This window comes from Pyrgilauda ruficollis, unplaced genomic scaffold (genome assembly GCF_017590135.1).
Source record: "Pyrgilauda ruficollis isolate IOZ18807 unplaced genomic scaffold, ASM1759013v1 scaffold34, whole genome shotgun sequence".
Taxonomy (NCBI): domain Eukaryota; kingdom Metazoa; phylum Chordata; class Aves; order Passeriformes; family Passeridae; genus Pyrgilauda; species Pyrgilauda ruficollis.
The window spans coordinates 2,553,597-2,566,116 of NW_024524822.1; the positions used below are offsets into that span (position 1 = coordinate 2,553,597).

General features: G+C 50.4%; 1 long non-coding RNA gene across 1 annotated transcript; it reads right to left on the reverse strand.

Annotated features, from left to right (window-relative positions):
* Positions 1 to 559: 559 nt before the first annotated feature.
* LOC121357495 lies at positions 560 to 4,108 on the reverse strand. Its single transcript, XR_005955739.1, has 3 exons — positions 3,948 to 4,108; positions 3,575 to 3,674; positions 560 to 1,280 (listed from the first exon to the last, which is right to left on the reverse strand). It is a non-coding gene; the product is annotated as an uncharacterized LOC121357495 (long non-coding RNA).
* Positions 4,109 to 12,520: the final 8,412 nt, after the last annotated feature.

Sequence of the window (12,520 nt, forward strand, 5' to 3'; positions counted from 1 at the left end):
GAGGAGCTGCCCCAGGGGTCAAAAACAACCCAGGGACAGCCGGGGACTCGTTTGTGTCCAAACCCTCCTGCCAGCAACCATCACCCCCTCACACAACCTCGTACCAGCAAAGGCCAGAGCTTTGCTCGGGGTGGCAACAGGAGGCTGAGCCTTGGAGCACCAGGATTTGGCTCTTTCCAGGGTGCAGGATGACTCTACTCCTTCTCCAGTTGTTCCTGTCACCAGGAAATGTGACACCAGATCCATCTCCTCCTGCCTGAGGCCCCAGCACCATTCCCTCAGCAGCGAGCCCCTAGCTCATGATCCTCTTATCAGTGATCTCCACAAAGGATCCCCTTATCAGGGACCCCCCAAAAAGGATCCCCTTATCAATCCCTTATCAGTGACCCACCCCAACAAAGGATCCCTTTATCAGTGACCCCCCCAAACACAGATAACCCCCTTATCAGTGACCCCCCATGTGATCCCCTTACCCTGCCGTGCTGCCAGTGAAGGAACCCAAGCACTGCAGTGTCACCAAACTCACTCGAGGAGAAACACCACCACATTCCCAACCAGCTGATTTCATGCACCTTTACTTCTGCTCGAGCTGTCACAGGAGGGGTCAGGCAGGATCCCCCCACACCGGTGGGGTTTGGGGCTCTGCTGTCATTGCTCTGTGACAGGGCAGGGTTGGGGGCACATCCCTGCAGCCTCTGCTCTGGGGGTGCTGCACATCACCTGGGGGCTCACTGGGCATGGGGAAAGGGATTCCCACACACCCAGCTCCAAAACTCTTCATTCCATCCCAGGAACTGATTTTGAAATTGTCTGAATTTGTACCAATATCACTGGGAGCATAATTTGGTTTCACAGTATAAAAATCTATTTCCCTGCTAGGATGCAATGGCTCCTGCTCTTCCCCTGCTGTTCCATGGCCCATGGATGTCAGGAGCATTTGATACACATTGGGAATCTGCTGATACATTGGCAATCTTCTGATACACATTGGGAATCTTCTTTTTTTTCCCTGTCAACTGGAAAATTCTGGTCATGAGGCACTGATCAGGACATTTTCTATCAATGTGCTTCTGTGCTGAGAGCAGATCCAGCAGGGATTTGCTGATATTTTCTAATCCCTGGGATACAGGATTTCCAGCAAAAATCAGTGGGAAGAAATCTGGTGGCCTTCCTGGGAGGACCACGAGGGTTTTATCGTCAGGACCTGCTCTGGATGGGTTTGCTGTTGCTGAGGAGTGAGGCTGGTGCTTCAGGGGGTGCTGGTAGCTCTTGTTTTACATCTGCAAATGACAAGGACAGAGAAAAGAGAGGGATTTGGGATTAACCAAGGGGAAAAGTTCTGGAAGGGACAGTAAGGTCCTCTGAAAACCTCAGCTATCCTGATGGCAATTAAACATCTAGCAATTAACTGCAGAAAGGAGCTGAACAGCTTTGCTCAAAAGAGGAGTTTGATTCCTCTCCCTGATACATCCAGTGATGTATCATTGACCTTCCCTGATCTTCCTGGAGCCTCTGCAAATTCCTGGCTCCCACTGCAGGATGGCAGCTGCTCCTTCCTTCTGCTTCTCCTCCACACAGCCTTAATCAAAGCATCAGTGAAGGGACACATCCCCTCTCCCTCCCCTGATCAGGAGCCAGCTGTTACTTTAGGGGACAGGTGAAATTCTGGACATGTTTTAGGACCCCCTGTGCACACAATTCCCCTTCCTCCCCTCCCACACAGCTCATGGGGGCAGTGGGAAGGGAATGGCTCAGCCCTGTGCCCTCCCTGGAGTCTCCAGGGACAGCTCCAAGCTCCTGGCAGAGGCAGAGGTGACAGGCATGGCCTGACCTTGTGGCAGCTGCCCAGGAACGTGCTCCTGCTCTGGGAATGTTTGCTCAGGAGTGACTCAGCCAAACCTGTGCAACCAGTATGGGTGGGGTACATCCCTGCCATGCTGAGATTCCTCTGCCTGCTGCTCAAAGCTGAGTTCACTTTCACAGGAGCTTTGGCACCTGAGCAGTGCAGTCAGGTGATGCTGGAGAATTTTCCTTGCCTTGGCTGGGGCAGGGAGAGGAGCCAGGATGGCTCCTGCTGTACCCACCATGCCAAACTGGGGCTGTGCTTTTTATCTGCAAAGCCACTGTGCTTCAGATGTAGGCTTTAAATGGGCCAGGGAGGGAAGATTGGGAGGCAAGGACAGGGATCTCTCATTGCCAGCTCGGTGTATGGTGCTGTGTTTTGGTGTTTGGCAGGGTTCTGGGTTACAAACAGTGTCCCAGGACACATAGCTCTGTGGGAGGAGGTGACATCCTCTTGTCCCCCTAATCCCACCCCACAGCACGTCTGTCCCCTTTTCCAAAGGCTGCTATTTGCTCCTCTGCCAGGAGTTGGAATGACATTTAACACCAAAACCAGCCAGGAGAAATAAAGCAGGGGAGAACAGAAACCTCTGCAGCTTGGTCCTGGGAGCACAGGCAGGCAGTGTGGAGGTGCCCCCACCCTGGCTGAGCCCAGGTGAGCCCTGCCCCCCCCATCTCGGCAGATTTGGGATGAGGTGTGGGGATGTCCCTGTCCCCAGAGAGCTTGAGATTGTGTCCTCTGGTTCTGTCAGTGCTGCCTGGAGAAAGAGCCCACCCCCTGCCCCTCTCGGGAAGGAGAAAGCTCTCAGTGCTGGCTCAGGGCAGCTGCTCCGAGGTTTGGATGAGGGAAAATGAAAGGTGACCTGGCCATGCCTGGAGGGGTTGCAGGTGTTGCTTTGTGGCTGTTGGAGGAGCTGGGTTTGGGATGTGGGAGGTGAATCTTGTGCTGTGATCCCAAACTGAGCTGGAGAGGGTCCCTGGAGTGGGCACTGAGCTTCTGTGGGGCAGGGGTGAGGAAAGGAACCTTCCCTCTCCTCTGGTGCTGCTCTCTCAACACTGCAGGGACAGTTTTGGGATTGCAGGATGGTTTGGGTTGGAAGGGACCTTAAAGATCATCCAGTTTCAGCCCCTCTTCCACTGTCCTTCTGTCTCCTAATCAGACCTTCAAGCCCTATGATACTCATTGTATGATGGGGGGTAGGGGTGACACCCCCTAACAGAAAAAATGTAGGCAGAGGATTGTCCTGTTTTTTCCATGGTCTTTACCCCATTCCACCTCCAGAGTACTGACTTAGTCCTGACTAAAGACAGCTACTGAAGAAATGCAGCTTTTGTGCATCCTTTGCCAGACCCTGCTGCTGTTTGTGCTTCTCTGCGCTCCTTAATCCCAGTCAGGTGAATTCTGAAAGCTCCTGCTTCGCCCTCTGGCCAGGGCAATGTGCTTCCCTTCCTATCTCTGCACCAAGCACACACTGATCTGGGCAGGTTGGACTTTGGTTTCCAAGACCTTGCACTTTGTGGTTTGTTTCAGGGTGCTCAAGCTCATGATTTCTGTGGAGCAGCACCCAGAGCTCCAGGATTTTGGAAAAACCAGGGCAGTTCTCCCAGTGCTGATGTGAAACCAGAATTTTACTGACAAAGATACTCCCCAGCCTCTTGATTCTACTCCAATCCCCACACTTACCCTGGTGCTGGCTTTGGGGCACGTGGATGTCCCTGTCCCCACACTTACCCTGGTGCTGGCTTTGTGGCGCTGCCTGCGCCGGGCAGGGCGGTGGCTCCCGGGGCTCCCGGCTGCACAGGCTCCTCATCTTGCTGGCCACAGCGGCAGGCTGGGGGGACAGGGGACACCTTTGTGGCACAGGGAACCAGCAGCCCCCCAGAGCACCCTCCCCAGCCGGCGCAGAGCGGGGCTCGCGGGACCCCAGCGCAGGGAGGGAGGGACTGGATTTACCGGGATAAACGGGACTTGTTTCGGTGCCTGCCGCCCTGGCTGTGTTCCAAACCCCTCCAGCACCAGCCTGTCTCCCCCCAGCAGCCCAGCTCGTGAAATACGCAGAGTATTTCCCCTCTAAGCTCTCTCCCCAAACCAGAGGTTTCCTTACCGTTGATTATTACTCAAACCATTTCCCCGTGGCTCAGCAAATCTGTCAGCCAGCCCGGCTGTGCCTCTCTCTGCTCTCGCAGGCAGCTCTGCAGTGTTGACTCAACAGCTCGGCTTCCTCCTTCCCCCCTCCGTGCCTGCCTGCCTCCCTCCCCCGGGGATGCTGCTCCCGGAACGCCCGGGGAGGGCTCAGCCTGGCACTGCCCCCGGGATCCCTGCCCGGGAATTCACAGAATCACCGGGCTGGAGGAGACCTTCAAGATCATCGAGTCCCAGCCAGCCCCAACACCTCAACTGAACCACGGCACCCAGTGCCACATCCAGTTGCTAAAAATAGGTTAGAAACTGTTGTAAAATAGTTGGTAGATCTTTAAGCATGTACTGTTATTTTAGCTATTGTAAAAGGGGTTAAAGGGTAGTTATAAGAAATACGGTACTCAGTGTACCATAACACACCTGAGTAGTGCACCACCCCCAGCGAAACGAGCCAGCCTGGACAGAACTGTCATGGGCCAATCAGGTGCCTTAAACCTTCATGCAAATGAAGGATCCAAAAAGAAACCTATCCAAACGAACAACAACAACAACAAAAAGGTTAAAAAGGGGCTTCTGACCCATTGAATCTGTGCTGCTCCACCTGGGACATCGGGGACATCACTGCTGAGAAGCCCCAGCGCTGGTGCTGCAGCATCCTTGATGGGAGCGCTGCCTGCAGGCCCCCTTGCTTTAGGCCTTTCTCTTTATTATAAATGCTGAAATCACTTTAGCACAGGCAGCCTGGTCCCGTTTTTAACACAGTCTTGATTTAAACACATCCAGGGATGGTGACTCCACCACCTGCCCGGGCAGGCCATTCCAGAACTTTATCACTCTTTCATAAAAAACTTCTTCCTAATTTCCAACCTAAATTTCCCTTGTCGCAGGACAGACAGGGACAGACAGACAGGGACAGACACGGACAGACAGACAGGGACAGACAGGACAAACAGGGACAGACAGGGACAGACAGGGCTGAGGCCCCTCTCAGCCGGGGCTCCTCTCCAGGCTGAGCAGCCCCAGCTTCCTCAGCCTTTCCTGGGCATGGAGATGCTCCAGGCCCTTCCTCCTCTCTGCAGCCTCTGCTGGTCCCATTCCAGGAGCTCCATGTCCCTGCTGAGGAGCCCAAGTGGACAGAGCACTCCAGATATGGCCTCTATTGAAACCTGCAAGATCTGTAGGTGATGCAAGATCTGTAGGTGTTAAAAAAATATCAAGAAAAAACCCCAAACCCTGAGCAAGACCCTCCAGACCACCCCCCTGAACCTTCCCACCTCCAATCCCTCTGGAGGACCCATTGTTCCAGTCCCAGATGAGCTCAGCAGGACAAGTGGGATGATTCAACCTTGTCAAGGTGCCTGGAGGGGTGCACTGCTCCTCTGAGAATTGGCTTCTCCAGGCTCCACACCCCGTGTGTGGGTGTTCTCCTCTCGGGTGTGCAGACACATCCCTCTAGATGGTGCTAAGATAAAGAGAAAAGGTGGGTGGTGAGAGGCCTGGGAGGACAGGCTGCCCCTCTGGGCACTGCCCGAGGTCTCCTGGGTGAGGAGATCATCTCCCTCTCCATTTTCCAGAACTCCTGCAGGTGCTTTTTGTGTCTATTGGCAGCAAACACATCCCAGATTCTTCTTCCACTTCCAATTTCCCTTGCTGGTGTGTAAGACTCCACAAATCCATCGTGACTTTAATCAGTGCATCTGCTCCTATCCATGCACGAGACCAGACAAGTGGGTTTTTAATGGCAAAAATCCATCTTGGCTGTTTTTCCTACTTCAACCAGTTTTTACTGAGCAGCACAACTCATCAGCTGAGTCCTCTTCTATCTCATGCATCATTAACCAGAATCTTCACCAAATTCAAGCATAGATAATGTATGATTTATTGATGTGGGTAATCAAGAGAGAATCCAGCCTGGCTGCCAGAGAACAGCAAGGATTGTTGAGGATTAGTGTGAAGGAAGTCTTTTAGATCCATGGCTGAGCAGATTTCACTGTGGAGTCCCACACGGGCAGTAAATGAGCTGTTGAAAGAGGGCTGCTGTTAGAAGAGAATGTAAAAAGGAATAACCCTGTTCAGGTCTGCTTCTTTTTTTTCCCATTAAATACAAAATGTGTAGAACGACTCTGTGAAGCTCTGAAGCAGGAGAACTGAGCTCCTCTCCCCGTGCCTCTGCAGAGGGAGATGATTTCCTGTGCCCTGCTGGCCCCAGGGCACAGCCTGCAGTGGTGGAAATGGCTGTGGCACCGGGGCAGGGCTGGAATCCAGCTGCCCTCCAGGTGTGTGAGCACAGCCCAGCCTCCAGGTGGGTGTTTCTGTCACTCAGCCCTGGCAGCTGCCCTGCTGTCCCCACTTCCCTGGCCCACAGAGACTGTGAGACGTTTTAATTACTCCCCCATCTAGAGTGGTTGCCCTGAGCTTTGTATGTGGTTTCTACTGATACAGTGGAGAGAGATTCCTGTTGCCAAGTTTTCTTTCCAAGAATGGCTCAGCTCCATTTATGATGAACCCATAAACTGGATTAAGAGCTCAGTTAGAGATTTTCTAGCGTTTGAAACCCATAATCTGGGCCGGGTTTCCAGAACAGCTCAGTCCCCTTGTAAGCAGCAAATCACAGCCAGAAGTGCTCAGCACTTTGTGGTTTGTTTCAGGGTGCTCAAGCCCATGGTTTCTGTGGAGCAGCACCCAGAGCTCCAGGATTTTGGAAAACCAGGGCTGGATTTTTTTTTTCCTCCCTGCTGATGTGAAACCAGAATTTTACTGACAAAAAGACTCCCCAACCTCTTTATTCTTCTCCAGATGTGCAAAAATCTCTGAAAAATGAGTTGTCAAATTAATCCATGTGCTGCAAACAGTCTATCATCCATTCCAGTTCCTACTGCCCATGAGCACAGAATGTCACCTGAAGGTCCTGAGGGACCTCATCTCCAGCCACCAACCAGCCTGATGCCATTTCAGACCCTCTCCATGACCTGTGGGTTTGGCACAGGCCTGAATTAATCCAGAGCTGTTCCAAGGAGAGTTGTGGAGTTAAATAATAGACAACAGTTTTGGGTTGGAAGGAACTTTAAAGCCCATCCAGTGCCACCCCTGCCATGGCAGGGACACCTTCCACTATCCAGGTTGCTCCAAGCCCTGTCCAGCCTGGCCTTGGGCACTGCCAGGGATCCAGGGGCAGCCACAGCTGCTCTGGGCACCCTGTGCCAGGGCCTCCCCACCCTCACAGGGAGGAATTTCTTCCTAAAATCCAACCTAGCCCTGCTCTCTGTCATTTTAAAACCATTTTCCCTTGTCCCATCACTCCAGACCCCAGTCCAAAACCCCTCTCCACCTCCGTTGGAGCCCTTTAAGAGAAATGCCCCAAATTTTCCCAGTTTTTGGTGGATTTTATCCTCAGCACTGCTACACCTGCCCTCCTCCCAGAACTCCAGCTTAGCTCTGTGGTGACACCTTTCATGGAACACTAGCTCGTTTAGGAGGGAATAAAGCAGGGAAAGTGCATTTGGGGATGTGATCCCATTCAGAAGAAAGCCCAGTGTCCCCACAAGTCTTCCTGCAGAGGAATATAATATCATAATATAATAAATCAGCCTTCTGAGAATATGGAGTCAGAATCATCTATTCCCTGGTCCTGGGACCCTCACAACCACCACAGCCTGGCATGAGGGGCAGAGGGGTCTCAGTGCCCAGGACACCCTTGCAATGGCAATCCATGGCTGTGGATGACAAGACATGGAAAAGGACTGTTTTGGGACCCAAAGCTGGTGCTCTTTTTCTCCAGATGCTTTGTTCTTGGCATGGACAGTGGGGAATTTCTGTTGAATCAAACATTCCTCAGCTGGTTGTGGCTCTTGTCACCTTGGCGGCCTCTTTGTGCCACCAGCCCAGCCTGGCCCTTCCTCTCCAGTCCTTGGAAACAGGATATTTCTGAGTAATCCATCCCAACATTGGCAAATCAAGGAGAGATCAAGGTGATTCCAAGCTTTTTATGGCAAAAATCCCCAAAATCCTTTCCCTTTCCCAGCCCTGCAAGGTGACGTCTGTGCTGAGAGGGAAGAGACACCAACACAGCTCAGAACAGCCAGCCACGACATGGAAAATGCCCAGCCCAGCGAGGTGTCAGGAGGAGGGGCAGACGTGGCAGAGCCCTGGTGTGCGCCAGCAGATTGGTTTGTCCCCTGTGGGGCACGGGCAGGCTTTAGCAGTGATGCCAGCTGCGTTTGGCACATGCCCAGGCACCAGAGCCAAGGCAAGAGCTCCCTCAGGGTGTATTCCATCCCTGCTGCTTGCCAATCATTCCAATGGCGTGTGAGCCAATCATTGCAATGGAGTGTGAACCAATCATTCCATTGGTGTGTGAACGTGTGTGAACCAGTCATTCCACTGGTGTGTGTGAACGTGTGTGAACCAATCATTCCATTGGTGTGTGTGAACGTGTGTGAACCAATCATTCCATTGGTGTGTGAACGTGTGTGAACCAATCATTCCATTGGTGTGTGAGCCAATCATTGCAATGGTGTGTGAATGTATGTGAGCCAATCATTCCAATGTTGTGGGAGCCAATCATTCCAATGGCGTATGAGCCATCTCCCTGCCCAGCCTCCCTGCTGCTGCCATCCTTGGCAGGGCACCTCAAGCCATTACTGGCACCCTTGGAAGGGTCTTTTGGGATGATTTGCCTGAAGAACACTGGATAAAAAATTTCCACTGCCCTGAAGCTCCTCTGTGTGGTAATCACATATCCTCTGAACAGAGAGAGACATAATTCTCTCCCAGGATTTTCTTGGGAAGCTGTGGGAAGCTGTGAGAAAGCTCAGAGAAAATGAGAACCAATTCTTATCTCCTCTTGCTGCACCTGTTGTTGTGCACATGTGAAATGGAGATGTGAAATGTGTTATGGAGATTTGTTTACCAAAGGCTGGTTTCTTAATTGGACTCTGGTGATGGTGTTTTGATTGATTGACCAATTAGGTCAAAGCTGTGTTGGACTGTCTGGCAAGGGTGATGGGTTTTCTTCTTAATAGTATAAGTGTAGTGTAGTGTAGTAACAATACAGCAATTGATCAGCCTTCTGCAATCATGGAGTCAATGCTCAGTATTCCCCATTCAGAGGACCACTGCTACTATACCTCTGGAGGGACCTCCTCTCCTCCCAGAAATGAGGGAGCAAACAGCTCAGAGCTTCAAGGACTTGTGTGTGTGTCTTCAGCAGCCTGTGCCATGTAGGGTGGATGTAAAAACCCAGGCAAACCAGGCCTTACATGGAAAACCCAAAACCCCAGGCCTACATGGAAAACAGTACTCAAAACCCTGATAAATTGGGATATTTCACTTTCCTTCTTACCCCCACAGCCAGATGGGTGTCAGAAGGGATTTTATGTGGCACAGTTTAGCCTTGAGAAATGTCATTTGGGTGTCCCCCGCCATTGCGCCATCTGAGGACTCATGTACACAATGTTCTTTGGATGGTCCTGACCATCCCTGCTCCACTTCCCTCAGGGTGACCAACTTGTCACTGCCCTTCCTCTGGACCCCTTCCACTGCAAGGAGGTTTTGGGCCATAAAAACCCAGGCAAACCTTTCATGGAAAACCCAAAAACCTAGGTATACATGGAAAACAGTGCCCAAAACCCTGACAAATTGGGATATTTCACCTTCCTCCTTATCCCCACAGCCAGATGGTTGTCAGTTTAGTATTGAGTAAGGTCATTTGGGTGTCCCCTGCCATTGCATCATCTGAGGGCTCATGCACAGAGTGTTCTTTGGATGTTCCTGACCATCCCTGTTCCACTTCCCTCAGGGTGACCAGGTCATCACTGCCCTTCCTCTGGATGCCTTCCACTGTCTGCAAGGAGGTTTTGGGGTGCCTGGTAGCCCTTAGAGCCTTTCACCCTTTAAATACCAAAGTATTCAATACCAGTGTATTTGATGCTTTTAAAAATAAATAGATAAATAAATAAAGAACCGTATGACAGACAGTTCTTTATTTTTAGTTGATTCCTGCCTCGTTTTTGGGCACATGGGGAGAGTGAAGTGTGGGGTTTCTTTCAGAAAACTGAAACAAGAAAGGTGTTCAATACTGTGGCTTTCCCATGTTTCCTTTTCTTCTCTTAGTTCAGATGAATGCAGAAACCCTTTTTTTTTTTTATCTCTCTTAACCCTTTTATTTACATCTCATTTACATCTTAACATTTATCACTAAATCCTTGTGCCACTCTCAGGTGGCATTTACCCTGATATCCTCATTTCTAGGTGTTGTATTTCTCATTCTGATTTTCTGGAAGTCTTCTCTTGCCACTCTGCTGGTTCTTCCTAACACTTTCTATTTTTCTGAATGGGGAGGTTTTGCTGCTGAGCCTTTCTTTTCTCTTACAAGCTGCCCACTCTTCTGCTTCTCTCTGATTTCTTTCTGGTTTCAGGTTTCAGTCTGTTCATGTAATGAACAGAAACTAAAACTGACTGTTCACATGATCTGAAACAATTCAAAAGCCCAAATTTGCCTTGTCTGTAAAAGCTGTACTTGTGTTTTTCACTCAGTGTGGGCACCAGTGCAATCACACCAGTACAAACCAGTGGCCAGGCTGGGTTTAGTGGGACATGGGACAGAGAGGCAGCTGGCAACAAATTCCCTCTGGCTCAGGCTGTTCTGTTTAAATAGTTATTAATGACATGAAATTGTAATAGTTATTAAATAGTTATTAATGACATGAAATTGTAATAGTTACTAAATAATTATTAATTACATGAAATTGTCTTTAATTCTTCTTTCTCACCTTAGTGAAACCATTGCTTTGATATTGGTTTGGGACATGGTTTATCAGGGAAATTTTAAGATTTGAGCTGCGCCTTGCTGAGCTCAGCTTGTCTGGAGCCACAGGGAAATCTGTGCCAAAGGATTGATTAGGGGCAGGATGGACCAGGGCTGTGCTTGGCTGCTGCTACCTTTATTTCAGGAAAAAAGGTCTTACTATTAAACAATTAATATTTCCTGATGTACCCCATGTTTTGGGCAAGCTCAAGGGCTGATGCATCAGCTTCAGGGTGTGTTTGACTTAAAGCTCTTCCTCATGGTGGGAGAATTCTAGAAAGCCTCAAAAATAATTTCTTGAAGGTGAAAATAACCCACTAGTTTTCATACTGCTGGGGAATTTTTCTCTAGGTGAAATTTAGATGAAAATTTGAAGGAGAAGTTGTAGGACTTGGTGGTTTCCATTCAGATTTTCTCCTGTGCCTTGAAAAGGGATGGAACAAGAGGTTGTTCCTCAGCCAGGGCAGTGTTTATACCCCTGTTAGAGACAGAAATAAATGTGATTAACTCCAGGGGAGCTACATCAGCGTGCAGCCACTGCTGCTGTGCTCTGGCAGCCTTGGGAGCAAATTAAATCAGAACTCTTGCTGCTAACTTAGGTGGGGCTGAGGGTTTTAAAGCAGGCGAGGGATTTAGCTGTTAATATTAATGGAACATTTATAGAGAAATTTCTCTGGGCTGCTTTGTAAAGCAGCCCAGGGTGGCTTTGGGCCAGGCTGTTGGCTGCACACACCTGAGGTGACTTTTACTCGTGGTGGTTTTAAGTCTCTAGCATCAGCTGCCCTGAGTTTAATATGGTTAGCTTGGATTTACAGCATTGTAAGTGGGCCTGAAATCAAGTTTGCTGTGCCTATTAGAGGGTGAAATTGATGTCTTTGCAAAGAGCCCAGGCAGCCAAAACTTCTGCGATGCTGAAATCTCAGCGTGGGGTTGGAGAACCACCCGACACATCGGCAGTGGGACTCGTGGTGTGGGTTATGGAGCTTGGAAAACCCCCACCAAAGGCCTGAGCCACCCCTCCGAGGCAAACTGATTTCATCAGCCTCAGCACAGGCAGCGGGAGGTGACAGAATTCAGAACAGTCTGAGGTGGAAGGGTCTCCAGAAGCAGGGAATGTGGGGTAAGAGCTGTGCAGGAGTCAGCCCTGGAAGGGGCAGGTGATGCCTCCCCCAGTGCCCTGGGCAGCTGGTGATGCACAGTGCCCCTGGGGCCATCCTGCCATCCCCCTGGAGCCAGGGAGCCTCCTGAGGGTCCATCCCCCTGTCAGTCCTCACTCTTCCCTGGCAGACAGGCCAGCTGGGAAGATGTGACAATTGTCTGGGATGTTTCCGAAGCAGGACCAGCTCGGGTGCCCCGGGGGGATCAGGGAGCACCAGCTCTGCTCCAGGCTCTGCTCTCCTGTGCTCCTCATTCCTCATTTTTCCACCTCCTGCTCAGCCCAGGCATTTTCCTCCCATTTCAGGGACTGCCCCTTGTGCTGTTTGTTGCCTCCTGCAGGGATCAGAGCCACTTCCATGGCCCAGACCCCTGAAACCTGGCAGAGCAAGATCCCCCTTTTTAAGCTATTTTTAACTATTAGCTTTATTATGATTTTTTATTAACTACTACTGATTTATTATTAACTACTACTGATTTATTGTTAAATATTTTTATAGGGTAAAATAGGGTAAAAAAATGACAAAATATGAGGGAGATGAAATTTGTTGTCCTGATGAAATTTGCCAGAGCTGTTA